This window comes from Schistocerca serialis, chromosome 10 (genome assembly GCF_023864345.2).
Source record: "Schistocerca serialis cubense isolate TAMUIC-IGC-003099 chromosome 10, iqSchSeri2.2, whole genome shotgun sequence".
Lineage (NCBI taxonomy): Eukaryota > Metazoa > Arthropoda > Insecta > Orthoptera > Acrididae > Schistocerca > Schistocerca serialis.
The window spans coordinates 93,348,676-93,373,027 of record NC_064647.1 but is presented as its reverse complement, the minus strand read 5'-3'; the positions used below and the strand labels follow the sequence as shown (position 1 = coordinate 93,373,027).

At 46.5% G+C, this 24,352-nt stretch overlaps 1 protein-coding gene across 2 annotated transcripts in view; it reads right to left on the bottom strand.

Moving 5' to 3' along the window:
- The window catches only part of LOC126425011 (fasciclin-2), a 927,523-nt gene that overhangs the window by 506,374 nt on the left and 396,797 nt on the right, over positions 1 to 24,352 (bottom strand). The window lies entirely within an intron of this gene.

The window sequence follows — 24,352 nt, the reverse complement described above, 5'->3', positions numbered from 1 at the left end:
TATTATTATGCACGCTTGTATAGAGAGGCTATCGAGATTGATAAACATCGTAATAATTTTAACAGATTTTAACAGGAAAGACGAAGGTGTTAAACTGGATAAAATTTGGATGTCAGCATTGCACCGCAAGCGTGACGATCGATTACCCTCAATCGAGAATGTTGGCATTACCAGAGACAATCTCATAGCCGACGCCACGTGATCGACTGTGGCGCCCTCTGTACTGCCTATATAATCAGCGCTTCCTCAAGTTCTCTTCGCAGTTCGCCGCTTTACCTCCGAGGATGTCTCCCGCAGTCGGAGACGAAACGTCAGGAGAGAGTTTTATACTTCGACCACGGCCTATCAGCCCAGAAGTTTTAAGTGAAGACAATACCGGCCGTGAAAGCTTACACTGTATAAAGTCCGTTTCGCTTCCTTTGTAAAGGGAACTGAAATGAAAATGTTCTCATTTCAGTTACCAGTAATTTAGTGTAGTGTGCACTTTTCTTTTCATAAGTGCGTAATAGCCGACACTTCTATTCGCTGTCTTGTCAGTTAGTGCTCTTTGCTACGGCCTTAGTTACGATCTCTGGTGCTGGGGACTGAGTTGTGACTTTTCTTTAGGAAAGGCAGCCGCCCGCCACGAGCTCCCACTCTCGGTGCAGGTGTGCGGAGAGAGGCAGGAGGAGATAGCGGCTATCTGGCGCGGCCGGTCCTCGCGACGACAGCTGGGGCGCCCGCTACCAGCCCCCCCCCCCCCCCCCCCCGGGGGCCACACGGGGCTCTCACACACACATAGCGCAGATAGCGGGCGCCCGGCCTGCCGCACCCCGACCCGCACCTTCCGCCCCCCCCCCCCCCCCCCCCTCGCCATAGCACAGATGGCGAACGACAGATGCCGCCGTCTGCGCGGTTCTACGTAATGCGCTGCACGCAGAACCCCCACATGATTTAAGTCTCACAAAATACACTCCTGGAAATGGAAAAAAGAACAAATTGACACCGGTGTGTCAGACCCACCATACTTGCTCCGGACACTGCGAGAGGGCTGTACAAGCAATGATCACACGCACGGCACAGCGGACACACCAGGAACCGCGGTGTTGGCCGTCGAATGGCGCTAGCTGCGCAGCATTTGTGCACCGCCGCCGTCAGTGTCAGCCAGTTTGCCGTGGCATACGGAGCTCCATCGCAGTCTTTAACACTGGTAGCATGCCGCGACAGCGTGGACGTGAACCGTATGTGCAGTTGACGGACTTTGAGCGAGGGCGTATAGTGGGCATGCGGGAGGCCGGGTGGACGTACCGCCGAATTGCTCAACACGTGAGGCGTGAGTTCTCCACAGTACATCGATGTTGTCGCCAGTGGTCGGTGGAAGGTGCACGTGCCCGTCGACCTGGGACCGGACCGCAGCGACGCACGGATGCACGCCAAGACCGTAGGATCCTACGCAGTGCCGTAGGGGACCTCACCGCCACTTCCCAGCAAATTATGGACACTGTTGCTCCTGGGGTATCGGCGAGGACCATTCGCAACCGTCTCCATGAAGCTGGGCTACGGTCTCGCACACCGTTAGGCCGTCTTCCCCTCACGCCCCGACATCGTGCAGCCTGCCTCCAGTGGTGTCGCGACAGGCGTGAATGGAGGGACGAATGGAGACGTGTCGTCTTCAGCGATGAGAGTCGCTTCTGCCTTGGTGCCAATGATGGTCGTATGCGTGTTTGGCGCCGTGCAGGTGAGCGCCACAATCAGGACTGCATACGACCGAGGCACACAGGGCCAACACCCGGCATCATGGTGTGGGGAGCGATCTCCTACACTGGCCGTACACCACTGGTGATCGTCGAGGGGACACTGAATAGTGCACGGTACATCCAAACCGTCATCGAACCCATCGTTCTACCATTCCTAGACCGGCAAGGGAACTTGCTGTTCCAACAGGACAATGCACGTCCGCATGTATCCCGTGCCACCCAACGTGCTCTAGAAGGTGTAAGTCAACTACCCTGGCCAGCAAGATCTCCGGATCTGTCCCCCACTGAGCATGTTTGGGACTGGATGAAGCGTCGTCTCACGCGGTCTGCACGTCCAGCACGAACGCTGGTCCAACTGAGGCGCCAGGTGGAAATGGCATGGCAAGCCGTTCCACAGGACTACATCCAGCATCTCTACGATCGTCTCCATGGGAGAATAGCAGCCTGCATTGCTGCGAAAGGTGGATATACACTGTACTAGTGCCGACATTGTGCATGCTCTGTTGCCTGTGTCTATGTGCCTGTGGTTCTGTCAGTGTGATCATGTGATGTATCTGACCCCAGGAATGTGTCAATAAAGTTTCCCCTTCCTGGGACAATGAATTCACGGTGTTCTTATTTCAATTTCCAGGAGTGTATTTCGCATAGCTCTATTTCCTAGTTCTAAATTTACATCAGCATCATACGCACTGTCATGTACAAATGTCCGGACACCGACACGTAATGCCGAATTGGCCACTAGATGCCAAAAAAAATCGGACATTGTGTTGTTAAGTAGAGAAACAATAACAGCAGACTGGATCGGGCAGGAGTGTTCTGTAACTTCCGACATCGACTACTCACTGTATATCACCTGAGTAACAAATACATCGGAGGCATTTCATTTGTATTAAAGACGCCCAATTCGACTGTTCTCGTTGTAAAGGGGAAACGCGAAGGAACAACCACAACTAAACCGAGACCAGGCAAACCTCATGGACACTGTGTGATCAGAAGTATCCACGCCCCCCCCCCCTCCCAAAACATATGTTTTTCATATTACCTGCACTGTGCTGCCACCTACTGTCAGGTACTCCATATCAGCAAACTCAGTAGTCATCGTGAGAGGGCAGAATGGGGCGCTCCGCGGAACTCACGAACTTCGAACGTGGTCAGCTGATTGGGTGTCACTTGTGTCATACGTCTGCACACGAGACTTCCACTCTCCCAAGCATCCCTAGGCTCACTGTTTCCGACGTGGTAGTGAAGTGGAAACGTGAAGGGACACGTACAGCACAAAAGCGTACAGGCCGACCTCGTCTGTTCACTGACAGAGACCGCCGACAGTTGAAGAGGGTCGTAATGTGTAATAGGCAGACATCTATCCACACCATCACACAGGAATCCCAAACTGCATCAGAATCAGCTACAAGTACACAGTTAGGCGAAAGGTAAGAAAACTTGGATTTCATGGTCGAGCGGCTGCTCATAACCCAAACATCACGCCAGTAAATGACAAAAGGCGCCTCGCTGTGTGTAAGGAGCGTAAACATTGGACGATTGAACAGTGGAAAAATGTTGTGTGGAGTGACGAATCACGGTACACAACGTGGCGATCGGATGGCAGGCTGTGGGTATGGCGAATGCCCGGTGAACGTCATTTGCCAGCGTGTGTAGTGCCAACAGTAAAATTCGGAGGTGGTGGTGTTATGGTGTGGTCGTGTTTTTCATGGAATTGGCTTGCAACCTTTGTTGTTTTGCGTGCCACCCTCACACAACAGGCCTACATTGATGTTTTAAGCACCTTCTTGGTGCCCACTGTTCCGGGATGGCCATTGCATCTTCCAACACGATCAAGCACCTCTTCATAATGCACGGGCTGTCGCGGAGTGGGTTACATAACAATAATATCCCTGTAATGAACCCGCCTGCACAAGAGCCCTGATATGAATCCTGTAGAACACCTTTGGGATGTTTTGGAAGGCCGCCTTGGTGCCAGGCCTCAACGACCGACTTCGATACCTCTCCCCAGTGCAGCACTCCGTGAAGAATGGGCTGCATTTCCCCAAGAAACCTTCCAGCACCTGATTGAACATATGCCTGCGAGAGTGGAAGCTGTCATCAAGGCTAAGACTCGGCCAAAACCATATTCAACTCCACCATTACCGATGGAGAGCAGCACGAACTTGTAAGGCATTTTCAGCCTGGTACTTTTGATCACATAGCGTAGTAACGGACAGGGACCGTCAAGCATTGGAGGGCGCCAGTAAAAAATCACATTGAGTCAGCAGAAGACATAACTTGTCATCTTCGGAAACGCTGCCAGCTGCCCAGCTACCACAATGGATATGGGTAGAAAGTTGACAAGAGTGGGATACAATGGTGGGACAGCTCATAAACCCCATATTTCTATAGCCAATGTTAAGCGACGCATGATATCGTGTGTACAAAGCGACAGAACTAATCAGTGGACGACTGGAAACGACTGATGTGCATCGATGAATGACGCTCTGCCCTACGGCGATCAGATGGAAGGATTGGGGTACGGCGAATGCCTGGAGCACAATACTTGCATGGGGCTGTCTTCCGTGGTTAGGGCGCGTTCCCCTTACTGCACTTAAGAAAACGCTTAATATGTAAGAACGTGTCAACATTTTACAGAATACAATAACTGATTGCATCTGCATGACACCGTCCTCTCAAAATGTAGCATCTGTGAGGCAATGGTTTAGAGACAATGCCCATCCCACACTGCTGACCTGAACACAGTGAACAGTCTCTCGTGAGTTAGAATCTAACTCCGCTCCAAACGCCAGCTCTTGAGACAGAATCGGCTGCCATTCCCCCGCATACATTCAGACACTACATCAAAAGTGCCTCCAGCAGAGCTAAAGCTGCCATAAAGGCTTCTCCAGTAGCACGTGGAAGTAATGAACACCTAATTCCGTATAGCTCTGATTTCTCTTTATTTTATCACGACGGCCATCTGTCCATATGTAGGTGGAAAACAACAAAACACTTTGGCAGGTGGACGAGAACCTTGGTGATAGTAGTTTCATGACAAGATGTCACCGCAACGAAAACTGCCCTTCTTTGAACGTCAATCCCATCTGGCACGGCAACCATACCGCGCAGCAATACTCGAGCAAACGACGAACAAGCGTAATGTACGCGATGTCTTTTAGTGGAGTTGCATCTTCTCAGTGTTCTGCCAATGAAACACAGTCTTTGGTTCGCCTTCCCAACAACATTTTCTATGAGATGGCTGCAATTTAAGTTGTTCGTTAATTGAAATCCACAAGTATTTACCTGAATCGGCAATTTTCACAGTTGCGTAATTTATGACGTAACTGTTTTTTTGTACTGTAACTGTTTTTTTGTACCACTCAAGTGGAGGACCTAACAAGTTTTATCGTTAAACTCAGTTGCCACTTTTCGTACCATGCAGGTATGTTGTCTACATTTCCGATGGCCTTATTAGACGGTAAACGTTAGCATCATCTGCAAACAACATACGATGACTGCTCAACTGTGTCCTAAATCGTTTACACAAATTAAGAACAGCAGACGACCTTTAACAATTTCTTGCGACGTAACGACATCACCACTTGGCCGATCGCCTGAGAAAAGTCCATCACTGGACTACGCCGAGACAGCCTGCAATCGCATTTACCCTTGACATAGTTGCTCTTTCGGTACATGACTTTCCGTAGCTGTTACCTTTCCGACAAGAAATCATGGATCCAGTCGCAGAGCCGAGACGATACCTGGCGGACATGCAGTCTCAAGAGAATCCATTTGTAAGGAACGGTGTCAAAAGCCTTCCGGAAATTTAAAAATAGGGAACCAACTTGAGGTTCCCTGCCACTATCACTCGTTACGTCGTGCGACTAAAGTGACAGTCGGGATAACCAAGAACGATGTACTTCTGATTTAGAAGTGTTTCCAATCGTCTGACGTACTTCACCGTCTCTTTCCATCTCCCCTTTGTGTTTCTCTTCAGTACTTATCTCCTGCTGCCCCTTGCAGTGGCTAGCTAACTAATTACCAGCAGTAGTGGCTCGACGTCTGATGTAACTCTTCTGGGAAAGCTCTCCACGAAAGTGTCGGTGTGGACATAGGGCAAACTGCTTTCTGTGTGACACCACCAGTCTGGGTTTCCGGAGGCCGCAAGACCGAGACGGCGTAGCAGTTGGGATGCCGAGCCGACGGGATTTAATCTGGGCGGCCTGGAATTAGGCGTCCAGGTGGCGGCCTGCCGTCTCCATGGCAACGTGGCCCTCCAGCTGCAGCCACTCGCCGCCCCCGCTTCGTTATCACGGCTCTCCCTCCCCCACCTAAGGCAGCCTGCTTGCTTGCGTCATCGCGACGACCAGTTTCTTCCTCGGCGTTCCGTCACCCCACCGTAGCGCTGCGTGGAAGCAAACATCATTACTGTGGCATCATCGTCATCTTCGTTTTCATAGCAACACAGTAGGTAGCCAAGTGGAGGAGGAATGCACGTCTCTCAAAGGGGATATCATAAAAGTTGGACGGACAAATGTAAGGCAAGGAGCTACGAAGAAACTATGGGTAACAGAACAATTACTACGCCTGGTCGACGAAAGAAGTAAGTACAAGTAGAGCAGGAAAGTAAAGGCATATAGAGAAAACGTGAAGAAATCATAAATAAAATGGCCTTGAGAACAACAAATTATAAGAGGCCGTACAGTCTACAATCTGTATGCCAATCAAGCGAAATAGCTATTAGCATTGAGACAGTCATTCTACCTACGCACCTCTTGAAGATACCTGTTTGGTAAACTATGTCCTGCTGTATGAAGAAATCAGTCACTGCATGCTGCCCATCCTAGTCTGGCTGGAATTATCGACCCTTTAAGGGCGTGGTAACTGCATGGCGAGAGACCAAGACAATAGGGCGACTGGTCGCTTGTCTGCCACGTTTGTGGTATGGAGATGCGCGATATTATGAGGCTGGGAAGTGGCGGTGCGGTCCCCTACGGCACTGCGTAGGATCCTACGGTCTTGGCGTGCATCCGTGCGTCGCTGCGGTCCGGTCCCAGGTCGACGGGCACGTGTACCTTCCGCCGACCACTGGCGACAACATCGATGTACTGTGGAGACCTCACGCCCCACGTGTTGAGCAATTCGGCGGTACGTCCACCCGGCCTCCCGCATGCCCACTATACGCCCTCGCTCAAAGTCCGTCAAATGCACATACGGTTCACGTCCACGCTGTCGCGGCATGCTACCAGTGTTAAAGACTGCGATGGAGCTCCGTATGCCACGGCAAACTGGCTGACACTGACGGCGGCGATGCACAAATGCTGCGCAGCTAGCGCCATTCGGCGGCCAACACCGCGGTTCCTGGTGTGTCCGCTGTGCCGTGCGTGTGATCATTGCTTGTACAGCCCTCTCGCAGTGTCCGGAGCAAGTATGGTGGGTCTGACACACCGGTGTCAATGTGTTATTTTTTCCATTTCCAGGAGTGTATTTTTTTGTTGAAAATAAGTAACTCATTATAATGATAAAAAATCATCGCAATAAAGGTAATCTGTAAAAAAAGTCTTCAAATATATCTTCTTTCACACCATGCACATGAAATGAACGATTTTTTTGACATAATATACACGACGGAGAACGCAACATAATACAAAATTCAGCTAGATTTCAAATTGTCACAGCTGCCCTCTAAATATGCTGATTTGTTTCAAGCAAATTTCGGTACAATGGTAAAGCCTAGAGAAACAAATATAAGTAAAATAAATATCAGATTATTAATGAATATTTAAATATTTTAATTACGAATGTTTAAAATACTCTGACAGCACATTGTGTACGGATAATTTCCCAAAAATGGTGTCACAGAAACCAGATCATTATAGACGGATGTATGTGGCTTGAAAGCTTCATTAATATACGTTGTAACAAAAGTTTGCGTATTTAAAAAAAATTAATCAATAGTGGTGGGATATTTTGAAAAATTTTAAATTTTAGCGTAAGGCAATTATCAAATTATCGAGAACATTAATTACATGTTAGCTTTTATCTGAAAAGCATTATATGTATATGCCAGCTTACCTTTCGAGGTGTGTTTTACATCTCAGAAGTAAAACTGACCAGAAACAAAAAGGCACTGTATTATTTTGTCCCCTGTACACAATTTGCGTCAAGGTCGTACATTTTAACTTGGGAATGTTCGCTTGTCAGTCTGGCATTATGAAAGGTAATGGCATAACAGAGGCAGTTCTGAAATCTTGATAATAGAAGCTACACTCAAGAAATATCGAGACACTTTCATAGGATTTGTGGGCCTACAAAATCCTTATTGTCAATCGCTTTCATGACCAGGGTACACTATGGCATATTCCAGCAGGATGATGCGAGGTCCCACACTGCAGATCACAGCACAAACGCCTTGGGGAATGTACACATGTCTTTAGGTTAGTTGGGTTTAAGTAGTTCTAAGTTCTAGGGGGCTGATGACCATAGATGTTAAGTCCCATAATGCTCAGAGCCATTTGAATCATTTTGAATGTACAGATCACTGACCGGCCTGCCATGACCAGTGAGCACGTCTAGGGATGAGATAGTAGGGAACATACTTTCATACCAGCTGTCTTCATTGGCTGACACAGAGTGTTTCAGGCAACCATTGCAAGAAATTATTCAAACTGGCATTCGCAACCGGTTTTCTCCCGTGCCACTGAGCCGGTTTTCTGTCGATATCCGCGGCCCTGTTTTGCACGTCTCTGACCGTTGCCTAGTAACGAGAGCCCGCCGTCCCGCGAGATGTCGGGCCAGTGCACGGTCGCGCTCCGATCTAAGGTTCTGCATGGAGGCAGTTGAACTGAGTGGAGGCGCTCGGTGCTGTTGCTGAGCTGTGCACAGCTGATTGCGGTGGACTGGCCTCGTGTTCGTTGCTGTCGATCAGCGATCGGGATTCCACCAGCCTAGTACCTTACAGCCTTGCGGTGCTAACCGCAAAACGGAGTTATCTTATTTGCTCAAAATAGTGCAAATGTTGAAGGTGAGCGTCAGCTTTGGCAATACACTCACGTGACAAAATTCGTGGGATGGCAATAACTACAAGTGATGAAGCAAAGAAACTGCATTCATAGTAACTGAAACTCTGCCATTTACGAAACACTGATGGCGTTACGTCCTTTAGATGGCGAGCTCCTGTACGAATACATTCGTGAAATATGCTGATGAGATTCCTCATTGACCGCTGCAACATCTCAGCTGGGATACTGTCAATTGCCCTCCCGAATTCTCTGTTTTAACTCATCCAGGGTTCTTGATCGAGTCGTGTAGACTTTGCTCTTGAGGTAGCACAACAAGAAAAAATTACAAACGGGTAAATCTGGCGATCTAGGGGCCCAGGGAATGTTACCGAATCGTGAGATCACACGGTTGCCAAACGATTCTCGCACAAAAAAATGGCTCTGAGCACTATGGGACTTAACAGCTGTGGTCATCAGTCCCCTAGAACTTAGAACTACTTAAACCTAACTAACCTAAGGACATCACACACATCCATGCCCGAGGCAGGATTCGAACCTGCGATCGTAGCAGTCGCACGGTTCCGGACTGCGCGCCTAGAACCGCGAGCCCACCGCGGCCGGCGATTCTCGCACATTTGCCATTGATTTCCGTGCAGTGTGTGATGTTGCTCCGTCCTGTTGAAACCAGGCTTCTTGAACGTTTGGAAAGTTGTTCAATGCAGGCGTAACGAACGTTTGGAAAGTTGTTCAATGCAGGTGTAACGAAAGTTCGTAACATCTCCGCGTAATGATCGGCATTCTGCATCTACATGACTACTCTGCAATTCACATTTAAGTGCTTGGCAGAGGGTTCATCGAACCACAATAATAATATCTCTCTACCATTTCACTCCCGAACAGCGCGCGGGAAAAACGAACACCTAAACCTTTCTGTTCGAGCTCTGATTTCTCTTATTTTATTTTGATGATCATTCCTACCTATGTAGGTTGGGCTCAACAAAATATTTTCGCATTCGGAAGAGAAAGTTGGTGACTGAAATTTCGTAAATAGACCTCGCCGCAACGAAAAAGTCTTTCCTTTAATGACTTCCATCCCAACTCGCGTATCATATCTGCCACACTCTCTCCCCTATTACGTGATAATACAAAACGAGCTGACCTTTTTTGCACCCTTTCGATGTCCTCCGTCAATCCCACCTGGTAAGGATCCCACACCGCGCAGCAATATTCTAACAGAGGACGAACGAGTGTAGTGTAAGCTGTCTCTTTAGTGGACTTGTTGCATCTTCTATGTGTCCTGCCAATGAAAGCGCAACCTTTGGCTCGCCTTCCCCACAATATTATCTATGTGGTCTTTCCAACTGAAGTTGTTCGTAATTTTAACACCCAGGTACTTAGTTGCATTGACAGCCTTGAGAATTGTACTATTTATCGAGTAATCGAATTCCAACGGATTTCTTTTGGGACGCATGTGGATCACCTCACACTTTTCGTTATTTAGCGTCAACTGCCACCTGCCACACCATACAGCAATCTTTTCTAAATCGCTTTGCAACTGATACTGGTCTTCGGATGACCTTACTAGACGGTAAATTACAGCATCATCTGCGAACAATCTAAGAGAACTGCTCAGATTGTCACCCAGGTCATTTATATAGATCAGGAACAGCAGAGGTCCTAGGACGCTTCCCTGGGGAACACCTGATACCACTTCAGTTTTACTCGATGATTTGCCGTCTATTACTACGAACTGCGACCTTCCTGACAGGAAATCACGAATCCAGTCGCACAACTGAGACGATACCCCATAGGCCTGCAGCTTGATTAGAAGTCGCTTGTGAGGAACGGTGTCAAAAGCTTTCCGGAAATCCAGAAACACGGAATCAACCTGAGATCTCCTGTCGATAGCGGCCATTACTTCGTGCGAATAAAGAGCTAGCTGCGTTGCACAAGAACGATATTTTCTGAAACCATGCTGATTACGTATCAATAGATCGTTCCCTTCGAGGTGAGTTATAATGTATGAATACAGTATATGCTCCAAAACCGTACTGCAAACCGACGTCAATGATATAGGTCTGTAGTTCGATGGATTACTCCTACGACCCTTCTTAAACACTGGTGCGACCTGCGCAATTTTCCAATCTGTAGGTACATATCTATCGGTGAGCGAGCGGTTGTATATGATTGCTAAGTAGGGAGCTATTGTATCAGCGAAATCTGAAAGGAACCTAATCGGTATACAATCTGGACCTGAAGACATGCCTGTATCAAGCGATTTGAGTTGCTTCGCAACCCCTAAGGTACCTACTTCTAAGAAACTCATGCTAGCAGCTGTTCGTGTTTCAAATTCTGGAATATTCCATTCGTCTTCCCTGGTGAAGGAATGTCGGAAAGCTGCGTTCAATAACTCCGCTTTAGCGGCACAGTCGTTGGTAACAGTACCATCGGCACTGCGCAGCGAAGGTATTGACTGCGTCTTGCCGCTTGTGTACTTTACATACGACCAAATTTCGAGACTGTTTCGTTGTGGAACCTATTAACGGCATCTCGCATTGAAGTCCGTGCCAAATTTCGCGCGTCTGTAAATTTTAGCCAATCTTCGGGATTTCGCGTTCTTCTGAACTTCGCATGCTTTTTGTGTACTATGGGGGATGAGTTCCATCTCTTACCAATTTATGAGGTATGAATCTCTCAATTGCTGTTGCTACTATATCTTTGAATTTGAGCCACATCTCGTCAACATTTGCATAGTCAGTTCGGAAGGAATGGAGATTGTCTCTTAGGAAGGCTTCTAGTGACACTTTATCCGCTTTGTTTCTGGTGGATTTGGAAGAAACGGTATTGAGCCTAGCTACAACGACCTCGTGATCACTAATCCCTGTATCAGTCATGATGCTCTCTATTAGCTCTGGATTGTTTGTGGCTAAGAGGTCAAGTGTGTTTTCGCAACTATTTACAATTCGCGTGGGTTCGTGGACTAACTGCTCGAAATAATTTTCGGAGAAAGCATTTAGGACAATCACGGAAGATGTTTTCTGCCTACCACCGGTTTTGAACAAGTATTTTTGCCAACATATCGAGGGAAGGTTGAAGTCCCCACCAACTATAACCGTATGAGTGGGGTATTTATTTGTTACGAGACTCAAATTTTCTCTGAACTGTTCAGCAGTATAACCACCACCCATATCAATTCGCACGGAGTATCTACTTCGACTTCACTACAAGATAAACCACTACTGACAGACACAAACACTCCACCACCAATTCTGCCTAATCTATCTTTCCTGAACACCGTCTGAGACTTAGTAAAAATTTCTGCAGAACTTATTTCAGGCTTTAGCCAGCTTTCTGTACCTATAACGATTTCAGCTTCTGTGCTTTCTATTAGAGCTTGTAGCTCAGGGACTTTCCCAGCACAACTACAACAATTTACAACTACAATTCCGACTGTTCCTTGATCCAAGCACGTCCTGTATTTGCCATGCACCCTTTGAGATTGCAGCCCACCCCGTACTTTCCCGAGGCCTTCTAACCTAAAAAACCGCCCAGTCCATGCCACACAGCCTACGCTACCCGTGTAGCCGCCAGCTGAGTGTAGTGAACTCCTATTCAGCGGAACCCGAAACCCCACCACCCTATGGCATTGACAGTTATTGTGTTTCCCTGTTCATTCGCGAAAAGATACGTTCCGATTATCCCATCTGATGAAAAGACCACACCATACTGTCCACTTTACTAGCGTGTAAAGGGCGCTCATGAACGTCATTACGTTTTGCGTTTGTACAGTAACGGTAGTTCTGTTTATTCACAAAACCTGTGAGATGAAAATGTGCCTCATCTGACATCCATAAGATGCTTAGAAATTCATCGTCCAGATTATTTTGTTATCATGTGTTGACAGAATCCTAATCGTAACTGGTAATCACTGTCCTTCAATTGTTGCACCATCTGTAGTTTGTACGGATGAAATTTTAAATCAAGACTAAGAATTCTGCGAACAATCTCCCAGGACATACCAACCACTGCTGCTTGCCTACGAATTGAACGCCGTCGGCTCCGTTAAGACAGACTCGAGTACAACATGAATGTTCGCTGCAGAACGCACACTTCTTGGTCGTCCTGTTGGTTTCTTCTTGAGGGCAGGTCCAGTTATCAATCCAACATTTCATCGTGTATTTCGACGGAACGGCATCATGACGTCCTAAATTATAAAAACATCGATACTCCGTCTGCGCCGCTACCAAACTATCATTGTTTTCATAAAATATTTCTATGGCTAGCAGTGCTGACACCTGCCGATTGCTGCCACTACTGATTTCAAACAATCACGTTATTCCGTGTCACCGTGCATAAAAGGGCAGTGCATCCACAAGAAAATATTTCCGACGTGGCGGCACGAAGAGAATGTGTGCGTGAGGAAAATCTGTGGTAAGGTCTTGTGGGACCAAACTGCTGAGCTCATCGGTCCCTAAGCTTACACACTACTTAATATAATTTAAACTAACTCAATTTACGGACAAAACACACACACCCATGCCCGATGGAGGACTCGAACCTCCGTCGGTGGGAGCCGCGTGAACCGTGATAAGGGCCCCCTAGACTGCGCGGCCTGTGTGCGTGAGGAGGTGTGTGTGTGTGTGTGTGTGTGTGTGTGTGTGTGTGTGTGTGTTTACTGATGTAGGCTACATGTGAGTGTCTTTTAATTGTCCCTGTCTGCAACTTGACGTGCCTTCTTTACGGTAAGTAGCAGTAACCTATCTTTTCCAACATTGTTGATATTCCTACCGCGTGTTTCCACTGTTTGCTTCCTTTTAAAAAAGGCCGGCCGGAGTGGCCGTGCGGTTCTAGGCGCTACATTCTGAAACCGAGCGACCGCTACGGTCGCACGTTCGAATCCTGCCTCGGGCATGGATGTGTGTAATGTCCTTAGGTTAGTTAGGTTTAAGTAGTTCTAAGTTCTAGGGGACTGATGACCTCAGATGGTAAGTCCCATAGTGCTCAGAGCCATTTGAACCATTAGTAAAAATAAAAAACACCTGTTATAACTGAGACAAAGAAATACCGAAAATACGCGTTACTCAGAACTAACCCGTCGACTTTTTCCGACTCTATGATGAATCACCATCTGAGATACAACAAGTCGGAGTATAATATCTGAATTGAGCAACTAACAACGACGACGTTTATCATTGGCCAAACGTTTGTTTTGTCCCATTTTGTTTGTGAAGTTCTTAGAAGTGAAACATTTCAAAACACCCATATTTATTTGCTATGGAAACTACATACATAAAAACACCTGAAACAACAGCTGTAAAGTAATAAATGGAGCCTGTTTACTTTAATCATTGTGTTTTCTTTCTGAAGTAACTAATAAAGTCATAAACAACTGTATTTTTCTCCCTCACTAAAGTTAAGAGTTTTCACATAAACCGTAAGTTAATGGAAACTGCTTCGTTAACTTCATTCTTGCGTCGACTCTGTTCTGTGCAGCCTAAATAATTTTTCGCTTTCAGATACCTGATTTCGCACGTATAAGAACACTGTATGGGAAAAGTATCCAACTCATCGTGGAACACTTGCAATTTGCCAGGAAAACAAAGCATAATAATAAATATGACGGTTACGAAGACACGAAAGCACGATATCCATTACTACAACACGAGTGACCACGGGTAGAATAGGTTAACCTGTGTTGGTAGCAGGCATAGACACCGTCAAAACCTCGACGTCTCGCGAAATGGCGTGACGGTCCATTGACGGCCTTTGTGAACGCAGCTATTTCAAATGCAATGTGGAAAATCTTGACTCGACGGGATGTGACCGCAAATTTGAATTGGCCTTAAACAGAGAACATCGCTATGAGATCACGAGCCAATTGCAGCTCAATGCTGATTACACGCGCAGAACGCAATGCTCTCTCCAAAGATACTGCTATCTCTGTGTGCGCGCCGCGCTGCTATTTATAGCAGAGTTCTTCGACTCTAAACGGCCGCTATGCCCTTTGATGCTCACTTGTTTTCCAGAGTCAGCACGCAGCACATCACATGAAGAGCGTGTTCGTACGCTTTGTCAGCGATGTTAAGTCGCTTCTGCTTGATGCGCGTGGTGCCAGGTGAGGCGGCGGTGTCGCGGGCCGGATCTCCCCCACTGGCTGCCGCCCCTACCCCTATCCCTGCGTGAGGAGCGCCTCTCCAGGGGCTGCCGACACACGCAGCAGATACCTCACGGCTCGGCGCTCCCCACTGAGAAACCAGACACCCGCCGCTAATGACTCGCGACTCATTAAAAATAACAAGTGCCGGTCGGCGGTGTGCGGCCTATCGCACGCTGTCATTCGCTCTCTCACGCGCCTTTTCGCGGTCCCCGTTCTGAAGCCACCTCGAGTAACCCTTGAGACCTTTCCACCCTGGCGCCTACCCTTTCCGCGTCGCCGCTCTCTTTTCCAAACACCACGCACGCACCAGCTATCCCTTTGACGTAGCCCAGCAGCACGCTGCCCCAAACGGTTCCCCTTCACCACCACATGTACTTCAGGGAATACACTCTCGGTTCACAGTCCCAATTAATACACCAAAGAAGCCGACTGCGCAAAAACTACAAGACGTACTGAAAACAAGACACAATAGTGGACAGAACACCTCTACCACTTTCGATTCGTTATATGCGTGGAGGCTAGGGAGAAGCCGTGTCAGTAAATACAGACCAATGGTTCCCATCATTAAGGTAACTACTCCCCGAGGGATAAAATGAAATTTGCTGAGTGGTAAAAACAAAACGCGTTCAATTTTGTTTCGGTCATGAAACTAACTTATTTTAAAAAGATCATTACTTTATCATTATTTCGAAGCACTGTGAAACCTAGATGTGTGTGATGTCCTTATGTTCGGTTTAAGTAGTTCTAAGTTCAGGGGACTGATGACCTCAGATGTTATGTCCCATAGTGCTCAGAGCCATTTGAAGCCATTTATAAATAATTATATTTATTCAAACATTAGGATTAATGGGTGACAAAGTGATGCGAGGTCACGGCTTGTGAAACGAATGTGTGAACGTCTTCCTCACTATGACAAAAAAACTGAGACATATTTATGACATGCACTTAAATGAAAATGAGTTGCAGGTATTTACGGCAATAGACTAGAAATTGCTTCATTACTCTCTTCGCAACAATAAACAAACTAACAACACGACAGAACGTATGTGATGGCTAGCATAGTGCTGTAGCGTCTAAAAATTATTACTGTTATTATTACTAATGCTCTTTACTATTAATGTCAGCTTTCTTTTCTGAGAAGGAGTTGTACGTAGCACTCGCGATACACTTATAACTGTCGTATCATTCCATAAAAATAAGATTGATAGAAAACATAGTAAGCTTTGTGTCATTGATTCATTAGTTCGTGGTTTATTAAAACACTTACAAAAACTAAATATGACTTATCTTATGAGCAGAAGAGGGTACACCAATCAACTCTGAAAGTGAGTCAATGATAAAATACCAGTAAATTTGAGTTAAAACATTAAAATCACTGACTGCTGTACCCAATGAATTAAATGCAGTCGCTGGGCACATCTGCTTCCACGTGGAACATACCTGATTTATCTTGCGTCATTTTAAAAATAAGAATGTTCAGAGGTATCATTCTAAAGTTCAGATACGCCCTAAAGTTGAGGAGGTACTAGCTAATATTGACTGAGCTTGTGGATAATGCTGATGACGGTCGGAGGAGAGGGTGTACTATTTAACATCTGATTCCACGAAGAGGTAATGGTCTCAGAAAAGTCCACGGATGTAGACACATCGTCCGTTCCGTACTGTACCACCCAATTAGTTCGCGTCTACAGATAGACAACAAATGAAACGCAGGAGAACTTCCTGTAAAGTTTGGAAGGTAGGAGACGAGGTACCGGCAGAAGTGAAGCTGTGAGAACGAGGCGTGAGTCGTGCTTGGGTAGCTCAGATGGTAGAGCACTTTCCCGCGAAAGGCAAAGGTCCGGAGTTCGAGGTATTTGAAAAGGAGAGGAGTAAGCGACTTGCAACAAACTTCACACACGGCGGCAAGCTGTTTCCAAACATTGTTGTCGATACGTCTTGCAAAATGTCGAAAGGTATAAAATTTATGGGTTACTACATTTTCACTCTTCATGCACTAAAGCTGCAGCATCAAGCACGGCGTTTTAATTTATGATATCTTTACTACTACCTGTATTACCAACGAATTTCGCATTCTCCTCATATACCACTGAATGTACCTGCAATACTATATCACTTTAAAACGTACAGTTCAGGAGATGTGACGTTCTTTGTCACGGGAGTTCGATTCATTAAGCAATAAACTCTGAAACGCAAACTGTTTACTGGAATTTAAACGAGATGGCGGTTGACTGGTGTGCCTCCGCCAACAGTACTGGAGTTGCCGTCTGCCACTGTGTTACCACTTCCGCTACGCAAAATCACTTGAGCCTCTACGGTGACAGTAGTGGAACGAGAGGAAGAACAAAGTACTAGAGAAACTGACCCTGCAGAGACTGAATTTCAGAATTTTTACGTGGCTTCTGTAGCCGAGAGAGACTTAATGTCCGAAGAAGAGCAGCGTATTTCGTTATAGGTACATTAAGATAACGTGAAACGGTCATGGAGGTGTTGAACCAACTCCAACGGCAAACGCTACGACAGAGACGTTCCCCATTACGGTGTGTTTTACCGTTCTAACTTCAGAGTGCGCATATTCCTATAAGAGTCAACACGTACCTTCCGTCCTGCTACGTACGAGGGGGCGTTCAATAAGTAATGCACCAGTGGACGTCTCCGTTGGTAGTTCTGACACACTCGTCCACCAGTTGGGGTACTCACAGGTGTAGAAACTGGTTTCATCGCCGCCTAACAGAAGACCACAAAGAGCACCGAAGAACCATCTGTGCTGAATTGCTCGTGTGTTACGAGGCTGATCGATTGTGCTATCTTCAGGAAACTGACAAAACGCCTTCAACGTGTTCGTCGCCAGAAGAATGCAAACCAACTCTCCTTCTCTAAGACAACACAAGTCCGCAGATCCCACGGGCGCTCACAAAGCTTGACAGCACTGTACTTCCTTAGCACCCCTACAGCGCGCATCTCGCACTTTCCGATTTCCTTCGGTTTGTCCCAATCGAGGAAGCCCTCCGTGGCAAGCAGTACGTGGATGTTGGGGAGGTTACTGACGCACCACGACGGCGAGCAGAGGAGGGGTACCATGCCAGTGTACAGCTCTTTCCAGTAAGGTGGCCTAAGGCCGTCGCAATGAACAGAGATTGCGTTGAAAAATAGGATTTTGTGACCAAAAGAGTGGGGGATTACAAGCTGTATCGAAATCCCGAAAATAACCACCTGTCTTCAGAAAAAAATGTCTTGCATTAATTACTCAACGCCACTCTTAACATCCCGGAAGAGATCGTGAAGGCAAAATCAGAGAGATTCTAGATCTACGGAGGCCCTAGCAGCAAATGTTCATCTAAAGACCATTTGTGAGCCGAACAGGGAAATGGGAGGGCGGGGGAGGGGGGGGGGGGGGGTTGAGGAGTGACATGCTACCTTAAGTACCCTCCGCGACACAACGTGAGGTGGCTTGCGGATTATTGATGTGGATGTGGAAACAAGCATTTTCAGAGGGCGCATGCGAGTTGAAGAGACGGCCGGCTTTCTAGTGTCTTCCCAGGAGTGACAATTCCCACAGCAGTGAGCGTCGCTAGTAGGGAGCAGGGATCGCGAGACGCCTCCCACGCCACCCCCGGTACGCCCCTGAGGGAGGCGGTGAGAGGTGGGGCCTGAGCCTCGTGCAGGGGCGGCTCCGCCCTGTGATCTCCGCGGCTGTTCCGGCTGCTGCTGCTGAATATGTAACGGCCCAAATGGCCCATTACCTGGCGTTTTACCCCGCCTTCCCCTGCCAGTTACCGCGGCGCTGCTCGAGCGGTGAAGGGCTATCACCGGAGACTCCTTAGCAGCCCATCGTGGCTACCTGCTCGCCGAGAACGGCCCTTTACCTACCTCCGAAGCGGTGGGTGACCGGCCCAGGTATCAACATAACCACGTGCAGCATCAACGTTACGATTCCCAACGGCCACAAGTAAAACCGTCACACAATACATTGTGAGCCGCTTCGATCGTGTAGTACCGTTACCTCTGCAGGTTACAATGTCCTCAGCACATCCTGGAATGTTTTTTAGAGTGTAAACGCCAGAGCATTAAATGAAAACACCCCGGATCTCTACCCAAAAAAAAGTTCAAGACCCAACTCTCTAGCAGTAGAGGTTTTTTTTTTTTTTTTTTTTTTGTGGGCGCGAGGGGGGGGGGGGGGGGGCTGACGTACGCCAATTCTGGAACATTACCTGGAAAACTGGTCGACAGTGAACATTAATATCCTTTGCAAGTTGTTGAAGCCTACAATTCGAAAGGGGGCCGCTGTGGTAGAGCGGTTCTAGGCGCTTCAGTCCGGAACCGCGCTGCTGCTACGGTCGCAGGTTCGAATCCTGCCTCGGGCATGGAGGTGTGTGATGTCCTTAGGTTAGTTAGGTTTAAGTAGTTCTAAGTGACTGATGACCTCAGATGGTAAGTCCCATAGTGCTCAGAGCCATTTGAATCATTACAATTCGAAACAAATGCTGAGTTCTGTTGTAAAACGGCGTCGATATTCCACACTAATGCCCCCCCTCCCCACACACACACACCATTCAACCTCTTGAGAATAAGCATTTGCAACTGCTGGAGCATCCTACACAGTCCTAATCTCCCCAGGGAAGATTAAATATATTTTAAGAGGCCGCCAATTCACCTTCGCCGAGGAACCGAACGAAGCGGAGTATAGGTGGCTTGCTGCTCAAGCTGAGCGTACTGAAAAGCTTCTTCAACGATGGACAAACTACACTGAAAAGCAGGGTCATCGTATTGAAAAAAAAAAGGTCAACGTGAATTCTATACACCGCTGTTTTAATTCATTACAGGTTTTTCAGATACTTCTCCCGTTACCCAGGTACATACCATCACACACAACCGTGTAAGATTTCTCGGATAGAACACACGCGACAGCAGTCTTCAGTTGCGACCATTAGCGCTGTGACTACAATCAGCTCGGGACGTCACAGGCGGCCGCTAAGCACGCTGTCGTACGGGCATTAACACACATCAGCACATCCGGCGTGCTGACAGCTCATTTCCGGAGCTGCAGAAACACTCGTGGCGCAACTCACCTGCTAACTCTCCCTTCCCGCCGGCCGATGTGGCCGAGCAGTTCTAGGCGCTTCAGTCTGGAGCCGCGCGACCGCTACGATCGCAGGTTCGAATCCTGCCTCGGGCATGGATGCGTGTGATGTCCTTAGGTTAGTTAGGTTTAAGTAATTCTAAGTTCTAGGCGACTGATGACCTCAGATGTTACGTCCCATAGTGCTCAGAGCCATTTGAACCATCTCCCTTCCCGTCGGCACTAGTCCTCGTCCGTCATTGGCAGTAGTGGGCAAAAGATAAATCAAATAAACCGGGAGAAAACGGAGAATCAATGTCCGGGTGCTATTCTCCCCACAAAGTCTACAGTTGCTAGCTAAGAACGCCGTAATTCTGTCACAGACGGTAAAGAACTTGGTAAAAGCAGTTGAACGGAATTGAAAAGTAAAACACGGGTAAGGGAATGTAGTTGAGTTAAATCTGGCGATGCTGAGGGAATCAGATTACGTAATGAGACGCTAAAAGTGTGGACATTTATCAGGAGTGTTACCTTGAACGGGAGTGAAGCATGGACGATAAGCGGTCCATATACACAGAGGCAGGAATAGAACCTAATGGAGTGTTGGTTTTGACGATTATAAATGGTTTTGGAAAAGCCTGCGACTGCGAAAACAATTATTTGGTTATAAAGAACTTTATGAGACTCATTTCCCGAAACGCGTCGTGTAATATGTGAATAATACAAAATAGCGACGCGCGGGATTAGCCGAGCGGTCTTGGGCGCTGCAGTCATAGACTGTACGGCTGATCCCGGTGGAGGTTCGAGTCATACCTCGGGCATGGGTGTGTGTGTTTGTCCTTAGGATAATTTAGGTTAAGCTTAGGGACTGATGACCTCTGCAGTTAAGTCCCGTAAGATTTCACACACACACACACACACACACACACACACACACACACACACAAAATAGCGACTGATAGCAGAAAAGTTATTCCAAATGGAATTTGATGCTCTCTTAAACAATTTTTCTGGTTCGTGGAGACTAACGGAAGGCAGTTTGTTTATTGCCGTACGGGTTTCGCTTCTTTTATTTGTGAAACTACAAAGGAGTCACAGTGTTATCACATACCGCCAAGGTACATGAGAAGATCCTGGAAAGCAGAATCTGGACAAGAGCAGAGAACAAATGAGAGAGGAACAGCATAGCTTCAGACCTGGAAGGTCACCTGTTCACCTCATATTTGCACCAGGAGCACCTCTATGAATTTGGGTAAGACCTTCTGATGGAAAAAAGGCATTTGATAGATAGTGTCTGTAGAAGAAAAGTCTAGCAAAGAAGAGAGTAGAAAAAAGACAGCAAGCAGAGTGTAGAAGACTTGCTGTGCAAGCCTGAGTTTTGTGAAAGTGGAAAATGGTTCCAGCAAATACGTAGCGTGAAACAGGGCAATGCACTGTCACCCCTCCGCTTCGTTGTGGTCTGGGATGAGGTAATGAGTACGGTAGAAGACAAAACTAGACAAGACAAGAAGAAAGCTGGCGTTCGCAGATGACTTGATGATCTGGGGAAACAGGGACGCGGAGTTCAGAAATAGCTGGATGCTTGGGAAGAATCAGTGAACCAGTATGGAATAAAATGTGATGTAAACAAATATGAGATCCTGGTCACATCTAGAAAGAAAGACAGACAAACTAGCGGAACAAGGATGGATAACAAACAACTGAAGAAGGTGGAAAGTGTCAAGTACTTAAGAAGTATGATAGAGGAAAATGGACGAGATGAGAAAGAGATTAGCGAACGTGGCAGACAGGCAGAAGCATTCCTGCAAAGTGTAGGAGCCTCATTAAAAAAGCGAAGAAGTAATATATGTAATTTACTGGATCCCAGTACTGACCTAAGTATCTGAAACGTGGCTAATGAAGAAGAAGAGGTGTAAGCAGATTACGGACATGTGAAATGAAGTCCCTCAAATGTACGATAGGAGTAACAAGAAGACACGATGCGGAATGAAAGCCTAAAGGAACTAGTGAAAGAGGAACCTTGACAGTTTACAGTGCAGCGTACACACATCAAGGCTGAGATGGTGCGCGAACTTAAAGAGAATGGAAAACGAGAGGATTTCCAAGATGATGCATGTAATGGAGATGCGAAGGAAACGACCAAGGTGAAGACCGAGGGATAGACAGCTGAAAGATGTGGGGGAGTGGGTTGAAAAAAGAGTCAATCACTGGACCGGAATGAACACAGAAGAAATATGGTGTGAAAACAGGAATAGAAGGCGAGGTTTATCTTCCAAAGAGACCCAGCCTGGGATTGGCAACAGTTCACGATGATGAGTACTACATCTTGAGCAAATTTGGTTGAATTCCTATACATTTATATGAAAACAGAACAGTTAAGAGTTTTTTTTAAAAAAAGATGTACATAAAAATATTCATAGCATCATAGTAGGCGAAATATAAAATGATTACCGTCGGGTTATAAAACCACGGTAGCTAGTGTAGCCACCCATATTGAAAATACTTGAAACCTAACCTAACAAACTTCTAAAAGTGAGCTTGCGAGGAATTATACAAAAAAAAAAAAAAATCAAATAAATATATTCAATGGATTTTTTGTTGTAGCAACTGATGTCGCTGTGAGGCGATCCACTCCAGTGTATCAAGAAAGAGTTAAGATAATTCCCCTTATCTGCGGTCTTCTCCATTCATGATTTAAAAATTCTCCGTTATTGCCTATTAACTGAATTTGTGACACTTACGCCACGATAATTGCTAACAAACTTTCTTGCATCTTTTCCACGTATGGGGAGTAGATAAGTTAATTTCCTCTCCATACCACATGTATTAATTAACTTGCTCAGATATTCATCCAGTCTACTTGGGCCATACCTCCCTACAGCCGTCGGCACATGGGACGAGGCATCTACAACTGACATGCACGCAGATGGGATATCGACGTCACGACACACAGCTCTGTCGTTACACGGGACGAGATGGTTAACGTGATTTTGCGCTCTGGGCGCTCTCCAGCTGCAGTTGCCAACTTTATTTGGCTCGCAAACAACACAGTTTCTTCACGAAAATGGGCGCACGTAAAATTGCTACGTTAGTTTCATTATAACGCATATTTCTTCCCTTGTACAAGTGTCAGTCCTGTTACTCTCTCTTTGATATAAATAAATAAAAAATTCAGTACCCCCAAATATGTAGTACGACCAAAAGGGAAGATAGAAGACCAGTCAATAACAACATCAGCTTACAAAAGTTACAAAATCGAACAATCTCACTCCTGAGATTACGTAACATCAAATATGACAAAAGGTATTTCAATAAATTTCACAAGAAAGTCCCAAAATCTTTAAAAAAAAACGTGAAGGTAAAAGAAATTTGAGTACGGGGCCAGGTGAACCATTCTAGGTTGAACGTCACTATTCCGAAACGTGTCGCCCCCACTAACTGCTTTAGGCTGAAGGTCTGCAACAATCGACCCTGTATTTCAAGTTACGATATTCCAAAGGCTTTAATCGCCGATGTTTTATTAACTGACACTTAATTATAACAAACCGTAACAAGAACGACACGTTTTTCAGAGTATTGAATGTTTTCTTGCCTGAAAATGGTTTAGTTTCTTAACACCAAAGAATCATAATGGAAAAATAACTAAATATGAAATTTCTAGGTTTGTGCAAGCTGGCGTCCAAGACCACAACCAAACGGAGATGTGTCGGTGCGTTGTCCTGTTTCACGCCACGTATTTTTTGGAACCATTTTCCACTTTCACACAACTCAGACTTGCACAGCAAGGTTTCCGTCATTTTATTACAACAATCTTAGCAATAATAACGCGTTCTCGAGGCACTGAATGTGCTGGTGCTTAGAAACATTATTTTCATAGGGTGTACGGTATAACATAAAACGCACTGCATATGGGCTTGTACTGAACACGACAAATAGCATATGGCGTCTCGCATGTTCTGCCTGTAACGTAGGGAACCTGTTACTTCTTGCTGGACGTACTTCACGTGGCATGCTTATTCTGCGTTTAACGTGACGTCACAAAACTCACAGAGCGCCAAGTCAACGTTAGCTAACCCGTCGTGTTCAAAAATGGTTCAAATGGCTCTGAGCACTATGGGACTTAACATCTATGGTCATCAGTCCCCTAGAACTTAGAACTACTTAAACCTAACTAACCTAAGGACATCACACAACACCCAGTCATCACGAGGCAGAGAAAATCCCTGACCTGCCGGGAATCGAACCCGGGCGTGGTAACCCGTCGTGTGTAGCGATAATTTAACTATACTGGTGATTTCCCCATGTTGATTAGTATGGCCGCCATCTGGACCTCTTTCGTTGTCGTTTTCTCTACCTGTTCCCCATCCCGCTTTACTGCCATCACCCACTTTACTTCCTTGTAATCTATCCCTGT